A 12,516-nucleotide genomic window follows, 5' to 3' on the forward strand; every position below is an offset into this window, starting at 1 on the left:
GGGAAGCATCTGTGATCTGACTTCCAGTTGCCTTGTTTGTTTGCCATTTTACATTCATAAATACGACAGTTGACGTTACATCTCTCCTAGTAGTGATGATAACTCAGTGTATGTGCTTTCCCCGAACTGCATTCATATTACAAATAAATCAAAGGTAGCACATTAAAGCATTTCTTACCTCTTTTACCTCTGCCCATATGGACCACAAAACTGGCACTTCCACCTTGAGATGACTTTAGAAATTGAAGAAGAAGAGGAAAATAAGAATAAGTCTACAAGTGCAAATTAGTTGAGGTTTTGATTACAAATAGACCAAGCTCCCTCAAAGAAAACACTGGACTCTCACTTGAGCCTGGCCCCATGGTCTCCCTTTGAGAACAGCCACATAAAGTGAGGCTGCTTCAGGACCAGCCTCTGAGAAGGACTTCAGGTAAATATTTTGGACTGTCACTTACTTTAATGTGACCTCTTGGCCACAGAGAATTGGACAAAAAGGCAAACAGTAGGCTGGGCAGTAGCCTACAGTACAATAGCAAGGATTCTGACTTCTTGGGTCAATTCAATTTCCTCTCTCCAAAAGCGTGAATATGGCTCCCTAGTGAGAGAGCTAGTAGTTGATTGTGGAAGGAAAACTAAAGAATCACAGAGAAGTAATGCAGACAATGAGCATGTGAGGAAGCAGCAGTCTTGCATCCAGAGAGGGCTCTGAGGGACCAAGCTGAGCAGAGTGCCCCCCATACCTGTGCTGGACATGTGTTGTGAATGAGGAAAAAGCCGTGTGTGCTCCACCTTGGAGATGCTGAAGTTGTTTTTACTACAACTGACTGATACAGTCCCTTTCTTTCCTTTTAGTCTCAAATTAGGAATGGCCTTAAAGTTTTCTCCTTTTTTTCCCTCTACATTTAATCTCAAGTATAATCCTCCTTTCATGTAGTTTTCATACCACTTTTAGAGGGATGCGTCCCTAAGGAAACCGTATGTCCAGATGCGTATAGCTTCACTTGACTTCCCAGCTATCACCTCAAACTCCATTCAGTTCTGTTCAAAGACTATGCACCTGGCTTTGTGCTGGTTGCTGAAGATGTTGAGGTTAATAAGACAAATAGGTTAAATAGGTTACCTTAATTTAAACTCAATAACTTCCAAAAACAACAACAACAACTCATCATACTTCCTACACAGAGACATGTTTACCTGAATACCTGACTGCTACCATGGACAGTTCTTTCTCCTCTTCCCACTTAGGGGGATGGGAGGTAGCATTGGCTCTCCTCTCATCCTCCTTCCCTGAATCAAAATAGACACAAGTTCCTTTGTTCTTTCCAAGGAAATGCTACTCAGAGAGCCCCTCTACTCTTAATTCCTTGGGCGTAGCTTGAGTCCCTCTTCTTTGCCCCACAGTTCTTTGGCTTCTCTGCCTCTCTCATCCACTTACCCAGGTAAGATACATCTAGACTTCAAAAACACCACTGCCTTAATATCACCCGCTCAAGAATGTTAAATGACTTTCCTGACATTCCAAACCTTGTTAAATCTAAATTCTTCATTGTAGTTTTCATCATTTACCCCAAATATATGTTTCTATTCTCTAAATAACAATAGTAATTAAGCTAAATTTATTGAGTCCTTAGTATGCAGCTGGCACTATGTTCAACTCTTTTGTTCACTCTTTCATTAAATCCTGACTAAAACTGCATGAAACAGAAGGATTATTAACCAAATTTACAGGCAAGGGAACTAAGACCTGAAGAGGTGAAACAGGCTCAAGATCAAATAGTAAGTGGTTTTAGACTTGGGTCCTAAATCCTTCTGTAACATGGGAGCAGGGATCATACCTCATACTTGCTTGTAAATTCACAGCTTTGAGGACAGTGCCAAGCAAACATTAATTGTGTTTGTAGTAGCTATTGATTGAATAAAATACTGTCTCTAAACTATTCTGGTAAAGGAGTAAGGTATTCTTAGAAGTCTGAGATCACCTCTACAAGGAACACTGTTTCAGAGAAATATATGTTGATTTTTTTTCTTAAAAGGGGCAAGGTCCATGAGAGATCAGAAGGAGGGACAGGCTGGGCCAGTAGCCTGGAAGTTTAAAAACAAACAAACAGACAAAAAAACCCATAATTATAAAGGAGCCGAAGAGTTAGTTTGTCCTCTCAACTTTTTTTTTAATTTTACATTAAGAGATTTTACATATCAGATACTGCCTTGAAAAATTGTGTTAAGGGGAGCTGAGGATTGGGTGAGGATTGGGGGGTGGGGGAAGGGTGGTGCCAAGCAAGTGAAATGTGGTCTGGCCAGTACTTGTGACCAACATCAAGGGACTCTTAAAACCTGAAGTGTGATTCTGAAGTTTATGCACAGTCCAACATTTACCCTAATCCACACTGCCTAATGAAATAGTTTCCTAAAAATTCCAATTAAGGGCTTGCTGTGTGGGGAACCAAAGGATTGCCTACCCAAAAAACAAGATATTTTGAGGTCCACTGAGACAAAAAGGGAGGACAGTAAAGAAGGAGAGAGGAATTCTCCTAAAATACCCCTTGAACCATTCAAATACAGAATGAGACTGAAATGAGGTTGGTGGCTAAGAAGTGTTACCAAGTGCAGTAATTGCTCAATTACAGAATTGCTCAGTTTTCTGAATATGATGGAATGAGCAAACATTGAACACAGTTTACCTGTTGATCTTTTGGGTCATCACCAGAAACCTCAACTAACCTGGTACGTGTAAAATATGAAATTGCCAACTAATACTGATTCCTGTTTGACAGATGCTGAAAAGAACACTAAGTGTGGTGAAAAAGAAAACAGTTAAATCCAGAGACAGGACCATAGAGCCTTGGTTATGTCTGCAGTTTGCCCTGATGACCTCATGCCTGATACTCAAAGACTTTGATTTCTACACAGGTAAAACGAGAAGGTTGGCAGCCTCCAACATCCCTTCCAAATCAAACAGTATATTATTTGACATATATGGCATACCATAAATGACATGTCGTATATGACAGACCTCTGACTAACATCATACTTAATGTGGAAAGGCTGAAAGCTTTTCCTCTAAGATCAGAAACAAGACAAGGATGTCCACTGTTGCCACTTTCATTCAGCATAATACTGAAAGTCCTAACCACAACAATCACACAACAAAAAGAAATAAAAGTCAACCAAATTGGTAAGAAATAAATAAAACCATCATTAATTATAGATGATATGATACTGTATATAGAAAACACTAAAGACTCCACCAAAAAACTATTATAACTAATATATGAATTCAGTTATGTTGTAGTATACAAATTAATATACAGAAATCTGTTGCTTTTCTATACATTAATAATGAAGTAGGGGAAAGAGAAATTAAGAAAACAATTCCACGTACGACTGCACCAAAAAGAATAAAAAACCTAGGAAAAAACTGAACCAAGGAGGTGAAAGACCTGTACTCTGAAAACTATAAAACACTAATGAAAAAATTGAAAGCAACACAAACAAATGGAAAGATACAGCATGCTCGTGGATTGGAAGGTTTAATATTACTAAAATGTCCATACTACCCAAAACAATCTACAGATTCGATGAAATTTCTATCAAAATACCAACAGAATTTTTCACAGAACCAGGATAAACAATCCTAAAATTTGTATGAAACCACTGAAGACCCCAAATAGACAAACCAATCTTGAAAAGGAAGAACAAACTAGAGATGTCATAATCCTAGATTTCAAGAAATAAAATAGTAATCAAAACAGTATGGTAGTAAAACAAAAATAGACACATAGATCAATAGAGCAGGATAGAGACCCCAGAAATAAACCCATGTTCATATGGTCAATTGATTTATGACAAAGGAGGCAAAACTATAAAATGGGGATAGTTTCTTCAATAAATATGCTGGGGAAACTGGACAGCTACATGCAAAAGAATGAAAGTAGACCACTTTCTCATGCCATATACACAAATAAACTTGGATTAAAGACCTAAATGCGAGACTTGAAACCATGAAACTTTTAAAAGAAAACATAGGCAATATTGGAAATTGGCCTTAGTAACATTTTTCTGAATATTCTCCTCAGGTGAGAAAAACAAAAGCAAAATATTGGGAATTATAACAAAATAAAAAGCCTTTGCACAGCAAAGGAAACCAACAAAATAAAAGGCAACCTATTGAATGGGAGAAGATATTTGCAAATGATGTATCTAAATAAGGGTTAATATCCAAAATACATACAGAACTTTTCAATTCAATACCAAAAAACAAATAATCCAATTTAAAAATGGGGAGAGGACCTGAATAGACGTTATTCCAAAAAAGACATACAGATGGCCAACACACACATAAAAAGATGCTCGACTTCACTAACCATCAGGGAAATACAAATCAAAACTACAATGAGATACCACCTTACTCCATTCAGAATGGCTAGTATCAAAAATATAACTTTGCGGGGCGCCTGGGTGGCTCAGTGGGTTGAGGCCTCTGCCTTCGGCTCGGGTCATAATTCCAGGGTTCTGGGATCGAGCCCCGCATCGGGCTCTCTGCTCAGCGTGGAGCCTGCTTCCTCCTCTCTCTGCCTGCCTCTCTGCCTACTTGTGCTCTCTGTCTGTCAAATAAATAAAATCTTAAAAAAAAAAAAATACAACTTTGGGCAAGGGTGTGGAGAAAAGGGAACTCTTACACACTTTTTGTTGGAATGTAAATTGGTACAACCATTGTGAAAAAGAATATGAAGTTTCCTCAAAAAATTAAAAGTAGAAATACCATAGGATCTAGTAATTCCACTACTGAGTATTTACCCAAAGAAAATGAAAGCACATCCAAAAACATATATGCACCCCTATGTTTACTGTAGCATTATTTACAATAGCAAACTAGAAGAAAACTAGAATGAAAGAAAACTAGAATAGAAGCAAATTAGATGTCTATAAATAGATAATGGATAAAGATGTGATAGATATAGATGATATAGACATACATATAGCTATAGGTACAGTGGAATATTACTCAGCCATAAAAAGAATGAGATTTTTCCATTTGTGACAACATGGATGGACCTGGAGGGTATTACACTAAGTGAAATAAGTCAAAGAAAGAAAGACAAGTACCACATGATTTTACTTATATGTGGAATCTAAAAAAATAAAGCCAATGAACAAAAAAAAAAATAGAAATAGAATCATAAATACAGAGAAAAAACTGGTGGTTGCAAGGGGGGAGGGGATTAAGAGGCACAATCTTCTAGTTATAAGACACAAAAATCATGGGAATAGAGAGTACAGCATGGGGATGGGGAATACAGTCAATAATATTGCACTAGTGTCACATGGTGACAGATGGTAACTATACTTACTGTAGTTTGCTTAACTTACTGCATAGAATTGTCAGATCATTGTGTTGTATATCCAAAGCTAATATACCATTGAGCATCAACTATACTTCCAAAAAAAAAGTATATTATTTGAAGATGCTTTAAACCATGTTTTAAAAATCAAAGGAAGTAGAATTAAGAATTAAAATAGGATTAGAACATTTTGACTTCTCCTTTTCATTTTCTAAATCATTTAATATTATTTGAGGAAGAATTTTAATATCTTTCATCAATTATGGGAAAGGCTACAGAAAAATATTTTCTCTCGGAAATATGTTGGAAAGAAGAGAGTTGCGTGAAGGGGAATGGGAAGGTATAGGTTGAAAATGACTTGAGAAACATATCAATGAATTACAATGTGTGGGTCTCATTTTGATCATGACAAACTACAATAAATATTGAGAAAATTGGGGTAATTTGAGTACTAGCTGTATATTAGATGATTTGGGACAATTTTTATTATTCTTTTACTTATTATGATTGTGATTTTTAACAAGAGTTCATTACTTTAGAAAAAGACTGAAATATTTACTGGTCACATGATGTGATGTCTAGAATTTGCTTCAGAATAATCCATTGAGGAGAGGAGAACGTGGGGAGGGGAGGATGTAGAGGAAACTAGACAGACCATGAGCTGACAATTGTTAAAGCTGGTATGTGGGTGTCGGAGGAAAGGGGTACTATTTTAGTGTTTGGTTAAAATTTTCCCTGATAAAAAGCTTGCATAAAACATTGCCACTTTTACTAAAATAGTTGCTAATCTATTATTAGCAACTTGACCTGACTTGATGAGATATGGTGGGATATGAGAGAGAGTTAGGATGTAGCAGTGACAGGGTTTGCTGATGGACTGGAAATAGGGGCTGGGGAGATGGAGGTGTCAAGGATGACTCCCAGGCTTCTGACTTTCAGAGCTCCTGGGTGCTGGTGCCTCTTGTTGATACAGAGAACACAAGAAGAGAAGAGAACACCAGCAGAGGTTTGCGTGGGAAGATCCTGACTCAGGTTTTTAATGTGCTGGACTTTAAATGCCCTTAAGGTATCAAGTAGGTTCAATAAATGTCTGCTTAATGAATGAATAAACTATCCAGCCAATGCTGTTGGGACATGAAATTCAATAGCAGTGTTTCTTAAACTTTTTGGATTATGGATTCTCTTGTGAATATATTGAAAGCTGTAAGCCTTTATTCTCACATAAGCACAAAATCTCACATCACTTTGGAGCCATGCATAGAACCAGTAAGGATACTTAGACCCCAAGTGAAGAACTTCTATTGCCTTTCATTATAGCAATTATATCTCCTCAGCCTGGAACTTAATAACTGTCTACAAAATACAAGTGGCAGAAATCTGAACGTTTTTAATTACTTTTCTTGCTTCCTCATGTTCTAGCACAACCTAAATCTCAAAAATTAAGGGAAAGTTATGGCCTTCCTCTTGCTCCTTTACCAAGTAACCCAGTCATTAAAGGCCAACCAAATTTGGGATATCCATTAGCTTCTCAGTACAGCCATGTATAAGAAAAAAATGTGCCAGAATAAGGGTGAAGAGCTTTGGGTTAACTGACTATGTAACCTTGGGCAGGCTACTTGTCCTCCTTGTTCTTTGTGAAATGAAGATGTCCCCAGCTTCACCGACAACTTTGCAAGGTACCCTGGCCACCTTGACCACAGAAAGAACTTGACTTGGTTCTCCACTGAGAGCTCCGGTGGTTTGTCCTGGTTCTTGGATCTAGAGAGAGGATGTGGGTCCCATCCATGTCTCTCTGCTTCATGGGCTGGACAATTTTGACTGAGAGAAAGCCCTATTTGCCTATGCCTTATGGGGTTTTCCAGTCATTGGTACAGAGGCTGGATGCATTTGTAATGGTTTTAGCACCTAAGAGCATGTGGTCCTCTGTTTAGCAGTTCAGACCTAGCCCGCTGTCATGGGTCTTTCTCCAGCACCTGGCCTGCTGTCTGCCCTCTTTGGCTCCCCTTCCTGTAGCAAGGCTTCTGAGCCCACCTTCACTAAACTCCCAGCCATATGCTTATCCCTTTGAATTCTAAAGACCACATGTTTGTTCCACTTAGACGAGAGACCAGACAGCTTGGGTTTGTCCATGACTTTCTTCTAAACCCTCTCAACGTGAGCTTTAGAGATTGGGGTCTGCTCTGCACATCAGGAGTCACAGCAAATGACAATAACAATAATACCTATTTATTAAGCACTTATTATGTGCCAGACATATGCTAAGTATTTTTTATTCATTATCTCAACAACACATTAATTCTCATAACATACCTATGAGACAGATGTTATTATTATCCCAGTTTTATAGATGAGGATCCCAAAGCTTCACGAGGTTAGGTAATTGTTCAATGCCAGCCAACCAATAAGTGGTGGAGACAGAATTTGAAGAGGCATTCTTCATGTATTTCACTGCTATACTACTGTTTTATCTCCGAGCCCAGAAAAACAGAAATCTTATTAGGTATTCAAGCAAAAGGAGATGTACTGCTCTTTTGTGTACTATGATGTGCTTATAAAACTGTTAGAGTTACGTCCTCACAACTATGTGCTTTCAGATCATATGAATTTTGTGTTCACAAAAGAGTTAGGAGGCCTGGAAGAGTAAAAGCCAGGGGGTTGCCAGTAAGTGGTTTTGGTCCTATGTCCAGAGCTACAACCCAGAGTTTAGGATGCTGCTGTTGCTGACAAGAGATATAGAAAGCTTCAAGAGCCACTGCTGAAGTCAGCATTGCCCCACAGCCCCAAAGCCTCCGAATGGCAGAGGCAGGTGAAGTCTGGCTCTTAGACACTGGAAAACTCATCCCCCGAAGCCTGTATGTACTGGAGGATGAATGGCTCTGCTTCCATCTGCTTCCCAAGTATCAACCCTTTTGCCGAATCTAAATCATATCCAGAACCCTGATCAGAAGGGAGTCTGAGAAATGTAGTTCCTCCCAGGAAGAAGCTTAAAAGGAGTGGGAATGGTTGTCAGAGGGCAAGTGGACTGAGCAGAAAATATCCAATGCTTCTCGAGATAATGCAGTAGCCAGCCTCCAACTGGGCTCTCGATGATTGCCACCTCCCGGTATCTACGCATGTGGGCCACGCCCACCTGTTCCCAGGGTTAGTCTTCGTGACCACTACAATATGGCAGAAGTGAAGATATGTCACTTCTAACATTGGGTTAGGAAAAAACTATCGCTTCTGTCTTCAGGGTGCCCTCTCTGTTGGATCTCTGGCTCTGGGAAAAGCAAGCTGCCATGCTCTGCTGAGAATCAGTTAGGGGCTAAGAAAAAAAGAAATAAAATGATGCACAAAGAGGAGCAGAGGAAGACCAGGCCCTGGGTCCTGGGGCTTGGAGAACATTCAAGTGAAGGTCAGAAAATCCTAGGATGGCTCTGCCTTCTGAGAGACATTGGTCACACGTCCTCCTGGAGACTGGCTGTTTTATCAGACCTCAGTGCCCATGAGGCCTGGCCATGTGGGCAAGTCCCCAATTATGCCTAGAGCCCTAAATGGGAGTCCCCCATCACTACCTGAGGCCGCATGAGTGAGTCTGCACTCCTTGCAACAAGTCAGCCTAACCAGCACACACTGTCGACGACATGACTACATCTTTCGTGAAGTACTCAAGAAAGCCTCCCACCCTCAGTGCTTTGATGGCCAGAAAATCCCCGCTTGGCACACACTTCCTTTGATGCATGCACGAAGTGGGAGGCCCTCACTGGAAGACTTGGCCTGGCTTCCCTGAGGCTCGGGTCCCAAGGGCATGGCTTCTCTACCAAAGGATTCACCACCAACAAGCCAGGAGAAGGAACCCAGAGTCGGTGAAGCAGCAGAGCGCATCCAGCTGCTAAATTCATGATGTCACTCCACTTCTTTCTTTACTGGAAGCCCAAATCAGCACCAAAGTCCCCTTGATCAAAATCCTTACAATTGCCTGTTAGCCACCCAAAGGCTTTGCCAGAGCATTTGCCTTGGTGATCCTCATTCTTTATGAGGCAGGAAACCTCGGGCCAGCTTACAGTTTTAGGCATGGCCCTATCTCCAGGAGTAAAGGTAGGCAGATCCACCCAGTGGGTACCAACAAGTGGTGGGTCTGCAGCTTGCTGGCAAGGAGAGAGTATCCAGGGATGAGAGATGGCTCAGTATCAAGCAGGAGAAGGGTGGTGGCACAGGGGAAGGGCTTTGCTTCTGACCTTCACGAAAGAAGCCAGGTGACCCATCCTAGGGCAGTGGAAGCTGACTCAGGAAGGGACCATGGTTTTATCCTGGGGGTGCAGGGAGGTGAAGGCCAGGCAAAGACAGATCTGTCCATCATCTCCCAACTTCATGCTCATTACACACCTTTTTCTTTGCAATCAACCTGTATATTATCATATATATAACACATATGTGTGCATCACAGATCATTGGCAGCTCGATGTATGCTTCTTTCTCTTACTTCCCTCCTCCTGTACCTAGCTGACACCCGCCCTGTGTTCAGACTGGCTGCTTCTGTCTCCACCCGCTCCAGTGACTATAACCCTTCGCCCGTTTTCATTAACGTTCCTGAAGACCTTTCTCCACAGCATTGGCTTTCATGTTGCCGATGGGGATTCCCGCTCCGCCTTGGCCTCTGCCGTCCCTCTTTAAAGTGGGGACAACTTTCCCTCTTGTTTCTGACCCAAGAGCCACCCCCCAACAGCCACTACACCCGTCCCCAATGCACATGCTGCTTCCCTTAAACCACAGAGCCAGTCAACCCTCTGCCCAGATTCCTCACCAAAGCGAGCTTATCACCCTATCTTCCCAACCAAGGTAGGCATCTCCATAAAGGACCCACAAGCCATTTGTGACAGGGATAGAGATTTCGTCATCATGTTGCATTTCTAACAATCTTGGGAGAAGAGTTACAGCAGTTGAGTTTGGTGCTCTCTGCCTATTCACCCCTCAGAAGTCTCCAGAAGGACAGAAATAGGTCCCCAGAGACAATATTCCCTGAGAGAACGATGTGGGAAACACATATCAATGTGAATTGGAGCATATGAAAGGCAGTATACAAGGCTGTGATTACGGTGGCCAAGACGAAGTGCTCACTGTGCCCCCCACATGCTGTGTGGTATTCTTTGCGCCTCGATTTCCTCATCTGTAAATTTGGGGTGTTAGTAGTATACGTTCTATGACAGTTTCTGAGAATTGAGTTAATGAAGGTAAAGTACTTAGAACGTTATCTGCCACATAGTGTTTAAATGTCAGCTGTTCTTATAATTTATTATTATTATCTTTACTCATACGAACACATACAACTCCTTCCACACTAAGTCACCCGTGTGTGCTAGGTGTATGTGGGAGAGGGAGAGTGACAGGGGCAACATGATTTTATCAGCTGCTACGTGGAACAGGATTGGTGAGTCTCTTGCTCCTCACAGTAGCAGGTGGGGCCAGTGAGGACCCCTGACCCCTCACTATACCCCACTCAGACGGGGGACTTCAGTGACAGGGTACAGGCAGGTCCAGAATTAGGATACTGGAAAAATCTGTTTTCATTTTTTTTTTAAATCATTGATCACTTATTGGTTTATTTTGTATCTATACAACACATTAGTCATTTATCATTTAAATATCCGAATTCATTAAAAACCATGTTAACACTTTTTCTCCTGCCTGCCATAAAAATACAGTAAATAATCTGCTTTTAAAAACAACCAAGAACAAGTGTTCCGGTTTCCTCTCACTCAACTCATATGTTCCTCAGTGATAGCAGTTTGTAAATCAGTAAGACAGGAGGCTAAAGGCTGAGGCTCAAATAATCTTCCACTTAAAAGTCTAATAAGCAAAAAAAAAAAAAAAAAAAAAGTCTAATAAGCTATGGAACCTGCAAGTTACAAAGTTGCCAAATACGGCTCTGATCTTTTGGGGAAAATTCCTTTCTTAAAGTGGCCATGTTCCATGGGGCACCTGGGTGGCTCAGTCAGTTAAGTGTCTGACTCTTGATTTAGGCTTAGGTCATGATCTCAGGGTTGTGAGATCGAGCCCCCACAACTCTGCGCTTCATGGGAAGTCTGCTTAGGATTCTTTCTCTCTTCCTCACCCTGTGCCTCTACCCCACTTCGAATAAATAAATAAATAAATAAGATCTTAAATAAAATAAAATGAAAATATGTCTGTTTTATAAATATAAATTCTAAGCTATTTAACTAAACTATGCAGAATATTGAACACACACAAAAATAAATAAATAAATAAATAAACAAACAAACAAATAAAAGCAGCTTGTTCTCTCAACGGTCTTCTGAAAAAGCTACAACTTCTACCTGGGTAGTGGTGTTTCCTGAGGCAAAGCAGAAAAAGGACAAGTTAACGCCCCCCCCATTTGCCAATGCTGAAGAGTATTCAGAGGGGCCACCTACTTAATGTAAACAGTCCATGTTGTCAGTTATAAATCCCATACAAATGTTGCAACCAACATTCAGTGGGATTTTCCCCATCATCTTCTGTGACAGGAAGCAAGATCCATGGCTCCCAGCTCTTGCCACCACCCCCACCCCGCTGTGTTTGTGTGGTCTTTGCCTGGACTTCTCTGTCTCTCTCCCCACACTGTCGCTGGTAAGACTCACTTGCTTCATGAGCTTCAACAGTGCCTTCCTGGGGTGGGGGGCAGTCTTTTCCCTCAATGCCTGGGAGAGGTAGTGGGTGTCTCCATTGAGCCATAGGACTAGGTGGCAGTGCTATTTCAACACTGGGCTTTCTGCTCACCTAAACCCTGAGCTCCTTCCTTATCCACCCAGCTCTCATCAGTAGGTGGTGAAATCCTGTAGAGCTGACCCTGGACTGGCAGTCAGTCCATGGACTGATATCTGATCCACTAATGCTCATTGTATTTTAGATGCTTCATCTATAAAATGATGGTGCGGATGCTTCCTTCAGATTTTAAGATGACGCCATGAGCTATGGGGGCTCAAGTCTGACCCGCCAGCATGCACAGAATTCCACTCAAACCATCTTTCTGGGGAGAGAAAGAATCTTATAAAGATAGAGGGAGAGGAGCCTGGGTGGCTCAGTGGGTTGAGCCTCCACCTTCGGCTCAGGTCATGGTCTCAGGGTCCTGGGATTGTGCCCCTCAACGAGCTCTCTGCTCTCTGCTCAGCAGGGAGCCTCCTTCCCCCTCTCCCTC

Source organism: Martes martes, assembly GCF_963455335.1.
Source record: "Martes martes genome assembly, chromosome: 8".
NCBI classification, from domain to species: Eukaryota; Metazoa; Chordata; class Mammalia; order Carnivora; family Mustelidae; genus Martes; species Martes martes.